This window comes from Choloepus didactylus, chromosome X (genome assembly GCF_015220235.1).
Source record: "Choloepus didactylus isolate mChoDid1 chromosome X, mChoDid1.pri, whole genome shotgun sequence".
Classification (NCBI taxonomy): Eukaryota; Metazoa; Chordata; class Mammalia; order Pilosa; family Megalonychidae; genus Choloepus; species Choloepus didactylus.
The window spans coordinates 46749762-46759689 of record NC_051334.1 but is presented as its reverse complement, the minus strand read 5'-3'; the positions used below and the strand labels follow the sequence as shown (position 1 = coordinate 46759689).

The 9928-nt window shown below is 40.0% G+C and overlaps 1 pseudogene; it reads left to right on the top strand.

Annotated features, from left to right (window-relative positions):
- Positions 1-4152: 4152 nt before the first annotated feature.
- On the top strand, positions 4153-5987 carry LOC119523081 (annotated as a pseudogene).
- The last annotated feature ends 3941 nt before the right edge of the window (positions 5988-9928 follow it).

Here is a 9928-nt window from a genome sequence, read left to right as displayed (position 1 = left end):
GTGGGAAGTCTGACAAAAATCAACCACATATTTAGAAGTTGCCTGGGTTGCCACAAAATTGAATTATGTGAAATTGAGTCTAATTTGAAATATCTAGACCAGTGCTGCTCAGCAGAACTTACTGCAATGATTGAAATGTTTTATATCTACACTGTCCGTTATGGTAGCCACTGACCACATGCGACTATGGGGGACTTGAGATGTGGCTACTACAACTGAGGAAACAAAGACTTAATTTTATTTAATTTTGATTAATTTAAACTTATACAGTCACATGTAGCTAGTGGCTACCATATCAGACAGTGTAGATTCTGGAATGATCGTGGCCTCACTTACTTACCTCTATTATGGCTTTCTTTTCTGTTTGCACCTTTGTGTCACTTTCTCTGTGGGCTTCATCCCATTCCTGCACATCATAAAACAGTTACTCCTGCTAATACAAGACTTGAAACTAGCATAAAACAGTGTCTATTCTGTGCACAACTACAGTGGCATTAATTATATTTCATGTGTAAAGAGTTTCCTCCTGGGCACTCAACAAAGTTTTATGTAAAGAGATTTATTATTTAACCAACACTAATATGGCATTTACTGTGTGCCAGGCACTAAGGGCTTTATAAATATTAACCCATTTAATAGTCATAACAATCCTATTAGGTAGGTATTTTTATCGCCTTCATTTTGCGGACAAGGAAACCGAGGCTTAGAGAAGTTAAGTAACTTGCTCTGCAAGTCACTGTTAGGAAGTGGCACAGTAGAGATTTAAGCCCAAGGAGTCTGGCTCTAGAGTCCATCCAGTGATGGCTTCCAAGCTTCCAGCTTTCTAGATCAACCTAAGCCTCCCCAGCAATCATCAGCCTCTGAATTCCCATAGCACTTACCTTCTGTACAGGCTGCTTAGCAATGAGCAGAGGCTCTCTGCCATACCCTATTGGTATAGCAGACTTATACCAGACTATACCTGACTTATCATCCCTTGGAAGCACACTTTAGCATTTTGCATTGAACCTCAGGACTGTATGATGACATTATTTCTCAATTCTGCTCTGTTGTTCCCTATTTCCTTCTGTTTTTACACTGTATTCTTGGAACCTGTTCTAATAACCCATGCTTATTAAACTTAAGTCCTGAAGATCCAGGGCCACTCCAGACTTAAGCTGCTCTCAAATGAGACCAAAACAATGATCATAGCTAAGCCTCTGGATTCTGGAGGCCTTTTTGGAGCCTATTCCTCCAAGCATAAATGGGGTGGCAACAGTTTTGAAGTGGAAGCTTTACCTTGACCCCGACAGGCTCTGTAGGAATGATCCCCAGAATTATCGCCGGCTTCAACTGAAACAACAGATAAATGTCTTACAATTCTCATCCTTATGAAATTGTGTTGCCTTTTGACTTCAGTGAGGAGACATAGAAAAGTAAAAGAATGAATGCAATGGTTGGCTGTTTAGAAAATGAAACGAGTCTCAGCCAATGATCCTTGATTACCCAGAGCCATGCTGAAGAGAATTAACCATCTCCCTTCCTTTTTTCTTCAATCATTACTGCATTCCAAGGATCATATGCTGATTACCAGGAGCTCTTTAACTTTGGTTTTATGTGTTCAGAGAAAATGGAGAGGAAAGAAGTTAAAGAAAGGTAGGCTACAGGTAAACATTGCCTGAAGTATATTCTTCAGAGAGAGAAAGTCTGCCATATATAATGTCAGCCAGGAAGGAAATATTTAGCATTCCAAAATAATCCTATAGTGGTGGCTTTTAAAAAGCTTGTAGTGGAAATAATGCAGACAGAATGTCCTAGTATAGCTGAAATTCAGAGGAAATAAAAGGCATTTAAGTAAAGAGTAAAACTCTGAGACAGTGATTGTTCAACTGTTGTTCTGCTCTGTTCTACAACTTTCATTTGATCAAATTTGAATTGTTTGTCTTTCCAGCAAGATAATACAGTGTTCCTTTCCCCAGTATTCTCTCTTAGGTTCTGTAGCTAAGGTAGGACAGAACAGTGGTGAATATAAGTTCACTATTGGGAATGCTTCCACAATGAGTCTGTGGAAAATATGAACCATAGTATGGTCCAGAAAAAGCCAAACATGAGTTTAACAGATTGGAAGCTTTAGTGATGGATGAAGGGACAATGGGTATCCAATTATGCCTGGTTCTACTCATTTGTGTTTTAACTGATTGTGACAAATATACATTTTAGTATTTGGTGAAAGGCAGTTCACTTGTTTAGATCATTAAATATACAATATATAAGGGGAATGTTTCTTTCTTACCAGCTCTCCATAGAAATTAAAAGCCAGTCAGTTCATTGACTATTTGGAGTTGCATTTTGTTCTGGCAATAATGTAATGATAACATCAAAGGTGAAATGAGCTATATCATCATGGCTTTTGGATGGCAAATGTGAGCTTTTAAAAAGTGTACTATCTGCAGAAAGAAAGTTCTGGTGGTCATAAAGTGTCATATAGTGAACTTCTGGATTGTTTTTTTTAATCGCAAATGTCTTGGTGCAAGCAATATCAATTGCAATTACAGTGGAAATGACACACTGACTTAAAATGAAGTGCTATTTCCTTGCCTTAAAAGATTTTTTTGAGTACGAAGAGAGCACACTGTTAAGTACTCTGGGTTTTTATCCAGGCATGTGAGTAGCCTGCTTAATGTATGCCCACACAGCATTTTTCGCTGTACTTTTCTCTAACACTTATGAATCATTATATGCTTCCTATTATATAACATTCATCTGATAATTATTGATTTGCATATAATTTAATATGGTGAAATAATTAAGTTTTGAATTATAAAAGAGCACTAATGTAATACTAGCAATTAAAAAAAGTACATTGAATTTATATAGCATAAAATCCTTGTATATCTATCTATCTACTAGATATAAACACTTGCATTATGGGTACTTTGAACTCAGAAGGTCCAAATTTGAACTCTTTATAGTCACCATAAAATTGTCCTTCCTTCTCTGTTCACTATTTCCGTTATTTCTACCCTCATTCACCCGGTTACCCAAGCCAAACACTGTGCACGATTTTAGATTCCTCCTTCTCCCCTCACTCCCTCATCTAAATCATCCCCAAGTTGGTCAAGCCTCCTTCCTTAATATCACTCAGCTGTGTTCTCTTCCCCCATTCCTATTCCTATTGCCACTTTCTTATCTCAAGCCAGTGTCATCGCATGCCTGGTCTATTCCAACAGCCTCTCAACCGATATCTCTGTTTCCAGGGTTGTTCCCATATTGCCCTCGAGTATGTCCAAATTCCTTATCATGATCCAATTCATAACTTCACTCTTTCTCCTCTTCCATCATTTCTCTTATGCCCCCTCTCTCTGCCTGACATTCTGAGTTCATCTTCCCCACTTCTCATTTCTCCTTATTTGTACTCCTCTTTCAGGGTCCTATTGAAGTGAGCCCTTCCTTTGAAGCCATCCCTCTGTCTCTCTCTGCATCCCCAGTCTGGATGCCCCTCCTTTGCACACAGGTAGCCCTTGTTACACTCTAATGTAATTGAAGATTTGCTCGCCTGACTCACAAAACAGACCGGATGGGGAGAGAGTGGGTCTTTTTCAAGTTTATATTTCCAGGGCCTAGCACATCTCTTATCACTTAAGTGTGCAATAAATACTTGCTAAATGAACAAATGAATACCCAGTATACCTCATAGATAATGTTGCATGCTTGCTTTCTTTGGGTAAAGTGAGAACTTGCTCTAAAGTGAAGGCGAATCTGACAAGACAAATGATGCTTAGTACTTTCTTGGGAGGCAATTTTCCATGGATGTTTGCATTTCTGCACATTTTACAACAGAGGCACTGACTGCCTTTGTTCCAGACTATCTTTTCAGGTTTGTTTACTGTTCCATTGTAATAAGGATAATGTCTCCCTCTAGGGCAAAGGTCAGGCATGCTTACAATTATAAAAGATTCGAGTTCCCTAAGCTTAGGGTCCCTCTCCTATAATGCAACCCATGCATGTGCAGGAGTCACCTGGCCTTCTTCCTGCTGCCTTTTGAGAATTGGGGCCTGGCGACCAGTGCAAATGCAGATACTTGGTTTGCACCATTTCTAGTAATTTCCAAAGCACTTCATTCTGATTCGTATGGGCCCGGCCACCGGCCCCTGCTCTGCCTTGCATATTAAAATGGTTAATCAGGTGAATGGTGATGCAGTACAGTTAAAAAAAAGAGGAAGAAGCAATGGATACTTCCAGTGAAACTCACACAGAGCAACTACAAGACACTGATAGAGGTAGACCTCCGGCAGAAGGTGGCAGAGAGACTTGATAAATTATTTCAGACAGGATTTGTAGCTTATGTGGATCTTGAAGAAAGAGCAATTGATGCTCTCAGGGAATTTAATGAAGAAGGAGCCCTGTCTGTACTACAACAGTTCAAGGAAAGTCCAGAACAAAAGTGCATTTTTATGTGGCATTACGAAGGCCCATGGGCAAAGGGAGAAACAGAGGAGCAAGGTGTAAGAGCCCACAAAGGGACCTGATGAAGCGAAGATCAAGTCCTTGCTTGAGAGGACTGGTGATACTCTGGATGTAACCACAGGACAGAGGAATTATGGTGGTCCTCCACCAGACCATATTTACTCTGGTGTGCAACCTAGAATTGGAACAGAGGTCTTGGTAGCTAAGATACCAAGAGATTTATATGAGGATGAGTTGGTGCCCATGTTTGAGAAGATCAGTCCCATTTGGGATCTACATCTTTTAATGGATTCACTGTCTGGTCAGGATAGAAGGTTTGCATTTATCACCTTCTGTGGGAAAGAAGCTGTTTAAACTGTATGACAGCTATGAAATTCATCATAGTAAACACCATAAAATGTGCATTTCTGTGGCAAACAGGCTTTTTGTTGGATCAATTTGAAAAATATGACTAAAGAGAACATTCTGGAAGAATACAGTAAAATCACAAAGGGTTGGTGGATGTTAGTTTCTATTACCAACCCAATGACAAAAAGAAGAATCAGAGGTTCTACTTGCTTGTCTATGAGGATCACAAGTCAGCAGCACAAGCCAGATGCTGGCTGAAGAATGGAAAAGCAAGTTTGGGGAAATGTAGTTACAGTTGAATGGGCTGACCCTATGGAAGAATCAGAAATCATGGCTAACGTGAACATTTTATTTGTGAGAAATTTGGCTACCACAGTGACAGGAGAACTATTGGGAAGTCATTTTCTGAATTTGGAAAACGAGTGAAGAAGTTGAAAGTTTATACATTCATTCATTTTGAAGACAGAGGAGCAGCTACTAAGGACATGAATGTAATGAATGGCAAAGAAATACAAGGGGAAGAAATTGAAATAGTCTTAGCCAAGCCACCAGACAAGAAAAGGAGAGAGGACCAAGCTGCTAGACAGGCTTCCATAAGCTCTGCATATGATTATTACTATCACCCTCTTCCTTACATGCCACCTCCAGTTAGAGGTCGGAGTCATGGTGGGGGAAGAGGTGGATATGGCTACCCTCCAGATTACTATGGCTATCAAGATTACTGTGATGATTACTATGGTGATGATTATCACAGCTATTGTGGAGGCTATGAAGATCCCTACTACAGCTATGATAATGGCTGTATAGTAAGAGAAAGAGGAGTAGGAAGGGGACGGGGGTGCTTCACCACCACCAAGGGGGTGGGGAGCACCACTTCCAAGAGTTAGAGCTGGCTATTCTCAGAGGGGAGTACCTCTGGGACCACCAAGAGGCTCTAGGGGTGGCAGAGGGGCTCCTGCACAACAGCAGAGAGGCTGTGCTTCTTGTGGAGCTTGGGGCAATCATGGGGGCAGTGTAGGAGGCAAGAGAAAGGCAGATGGGTACAACCAACCTGATTCCAAGCGCTGTCAGACCAACAACCAACAGAACTGGGGCAGCTGCTTAAGCAAGGTGGTTACTATTCTGGTAACTATGGTTACAATAAAGACAACCAGGAATTTTATGAGGATACTTATGGGCAGCAGTGGAAATAAACAAGTGAGGGCTTGAAAATAATATTGACAAGATATGATTGGCTCTAGAGCTACAATCTTCAGAAAAAATTGGTTTAAATGTTTCATCTTAAAGTAGCAATTTGCTGCCATTTGTACTGAACCTAAGAATCACTATTGTGTGTATACTCCAGTCTTTTTATTTTTCCTCTTTTTGTAAATGCTCTTGGACATTATTGGGCTTGCAGAATTCCTTTATTCCGGGACTTACAATGGTTTTATCATTTCAGTCTTCATTTTAACTTCAATACAAGCTGGGCACACTGTTAAATTATGATCTTGCAGAACCTTTGATTTTTGGACAGTTTCATTTTTTGGATTTGGGATAGATTACATAGGAGTATGTAGTATGCTGTAAATAAAAGTTCAAGCTAGTGCTTTCTCTTATTAGTTTTAAGAAATTAAAGCAAACAAATGTAAGTTTTCTTGTATTGAAAATAACCTATGATTGTATGTTTTGCATTCTTAGAAGTAGGTTAACTGTGTTTTTAAATTGTTATAACTTCACACTTTTTGGAAATCTGCCCTACAAGATTTGTTTGGTTTAAACATCAAAGTCTTGAAAAATTGTTCTTTGGTGTGATTGTATTTCTAAATTCTTGTTCATGTAAGATTTCAATAAAACTCAAAAATGTGTTTTTAAAATGCTGATATTCTGGCTACTGCAATTGCTGTAAGTAATAAACTATCATTTGTCTCTGAACCGGGAGTCTCAGGTCTTCAGCCAGCATCCATGAAACTGGGCCAAGATAACTTGTTCACTTGCAAGTAGTTTTCAATCTCAAACCTTTCACAATTCTTCAAAGAGCTAAATTGGGAGCACTTAGACGATAGTCTCATTTGTAACCAGGGACATCAAATTTCCTAGAAAAGGTAGGGATCAGCATTATGTTTCATGGTAGTGGTGGTGATCTTGCAATGAGAAGGGTAAAGGGGTCTGGGTTTGTCTGATGATATGTAAAAATAGGTTGCCTGAAGGAGAGGCTAGGCCTCCCTATAATTGTGCCTAAGAGCCTCCTCCCGAGTGCCTCTTTGTTGCTCAGATGTGGCCCTGTCTCTCTAGCTAAGCCAACTTGAAAGGTGAAATCACTGCCCTCCCCCCTATGTGGGATCAGACACCCAGGGGAGTGAATCTCCCTGGCAACGTGGAATATGACTCCCGGGGAGGAATGTAGACCTGGAATCGTGGGACGGAGAACATCTTCTTGACCAAAAGGGGGATGTGAAAGGAAATGAAATAAGCTTCAGTGGCAGAGAGAATCCAAAAGGAGCCGAGAGGTCACTCTGGTGGGCACTCTTATGCACACTTTAGACAACCCTTTTTAGGTTCTAAAGAATTGGGGTAGCTGGTGGTGGATACCTGAAACTATCAAACTACAACCCAGAACCCATGAATCTCGAAGACAGTTGTATAAAAATGTAGCTTATGAGGGGTGACAATGGGATTGGGAAAGCCATAAGGACCACACTCCACTTTGTCTAGTTTATGGATGGAGGAGTAGAAAAATAGGGGAAGGAAACAAACAGACAAAGGTACCCAGTGTTCTTTTTTACTTCAATTGCTCTTTTTCACTCTAATTTTTATTCTTGTTATTTTTGTGTGTGTGCTAATGAAGGTGTCAGGGATTGATTTGGGTGATGAATGTACCACTATGTAATGGTACTGTAAACAATCGAAAGTACGATTTGTTTTGTATGACTGCGTGGTATGTGAATATATCTCAATAAAATGAAGATTTAAAAAAAAAAAAAAAAAGAAGTAGGTTAACTGTGTTTTTAAATTGTTATAACTTCACACTTTTTGGAAATCTGCCCTACAAGATTTGTTTGGTTTAAACATCAAAGTCTTGAAAAATTGTTCTTTGGTGTGATTGTATTTCTAAATTCTTGTTCATGTAAGATTTCAATAAAACTCAAAAATGTGTTTTTAAAATGCTGATATTCTGGCTACTGCAATTGCTGTAAGTAATAAACTATCATTTGTCTCTGAACCGGGAGTCTCAGGTCTTCAGCCAGCATCCATGAAACTGGGCCAAGATAACTTGTTCACTTGCAAGTAGTTTTCAATCTCAAACCTTTCACAATTCTTGAAAGAGCTAAATTGGGAGCACTTAGACTACAGTCTCATTTGTAACCAGGGACATCAAATTTCCTAGAAAAGGTAGGGATCAGCATTATGTTTCATGGTAGTGGTGGTGATCTTGCAATGAGAAGGGTAAAGGGGTCTGGGTTTGTCTGATGATATGTAAAAATAGGTTGCCTGAAGGAGAGGCTAGGCCTCCCTATAATTGTGCCTAAGAGCCTCCTCCCGAGTGCCTCTTTGTTGCTCAGATGTGGCCCTCTCTCTCTAGCTAAGCCAACTTAAAAGGTGAAATCACTGCCCTCCCCCCTATGTGGGATCAGACACCCAGGGGAGTGAATCTCCCTGGCAACGTGGAATATGACTCCCGGGGAGGAATGTAGACCCAGCATCGTGGGATGGAGAACATCTTCTTGACCAAAAGGGGGATGTGAAAGGAAATGAAACAAGCTTCAGTGGCAGAGAGATTCCAAAAGGAGCTGAGAGGTCACTCTGGTGGGCACTCTTATGCACAATATAGACAACCCTTTTTAGGTTCTAATGAATTGGGGTAGCTGGTGGTGCATACCTGAAACTATCAAACTACAACCCAGAACCCATGAATCTTGAAGACAATTGTATAAAAATGTGGCTTATGAGGGGGGACAGTGGGATTGGGGGGGCCATGGGGATCACACTCCCCTTTGTCTAGTTTGTGGATGGATGAGTGGAAAGGTGGGGGAAGGAAACAAACAAACAAACAGACAAGGGCACCCAGTGTTCTTTTTTACTTTAGTTGCTCTTTTTCACTTTAATTATTATTTTGGTTATTTTTGTGTGTGTGGTAATGAGGGTGTCGGGGATTGATTGTGGTGATGAATGTACAACTATGTAATGGTACTGTGAACAATCGAACGTATGATTTGTTTTGTATGACTGCATGGTATGTGAATATATCTCAATAAAATGAATATTAAAAAAAAAAAAAGGTTGCCTGATTAGCTTCACAGACCACCTTCCTCAGAGGTTAGGCAAGTAACATAATTGAGTGATATGGGCTGACTTGGGAGCATATACACAGCTCCAGCCAATTGCCCCAATGGAATGAAGCAGTTTAGCAGAATTTTATCAGAATTTCCAAGCAAATGAAGCCTTAAATATGGATTTTTTATGGAATCTCCTGATTAATCAATGTTAAGAACTAATTCCATTTTTGAATAACACTTTTACATTAAGCTAAACAAAAACCCCTTGCTATGTGCCATTGTGCATTAGGAAAAGTGGAAAATAGCTCAGGTCTTGGGGGCCGTTTTCCCACAGGTGCCCAAAGGACATTGAGGCTCATATACAGCCATCAATCAAGCCAATATAGATCTGGACCCATCCTAGCTCCCTCTCCCCATGTTAAGGATATTTATCTTCCTCTTTCCTCTTCCACATATAGCCTCTTGTTGCCTGCTTCCCTTTTGCTAATATTGCTCTAATTATAGTCTACAGATCTGTTTATTTAAACCCAGTTTCTCCCATGTTAATTCATAGCATTTTAACAAGAAATCACAAGGCAGAATCGTAAATAATAATAATATATAACATTTGTTGAGTACTTACTATGCATCAAGCACTCAAGATAGTTGGCAGGAGGGTTAAAGGACAGATATTGCATGAAATGCCCCATGTTGCACACCAACATGTCTGTTTCTGGAGCCATCTCTTCCCTTGTTCCCCAGTTCTTGTTGCATCCTCCACATCACTCTGTTCACCGATAGCCCTCTGGGTGAGTTCATGGGTTTTCTAATGACCACTAGTCTACAATATCCTGAAACAAACAAAGTCATTGTGATTATAACAATATATAAATCCCCTT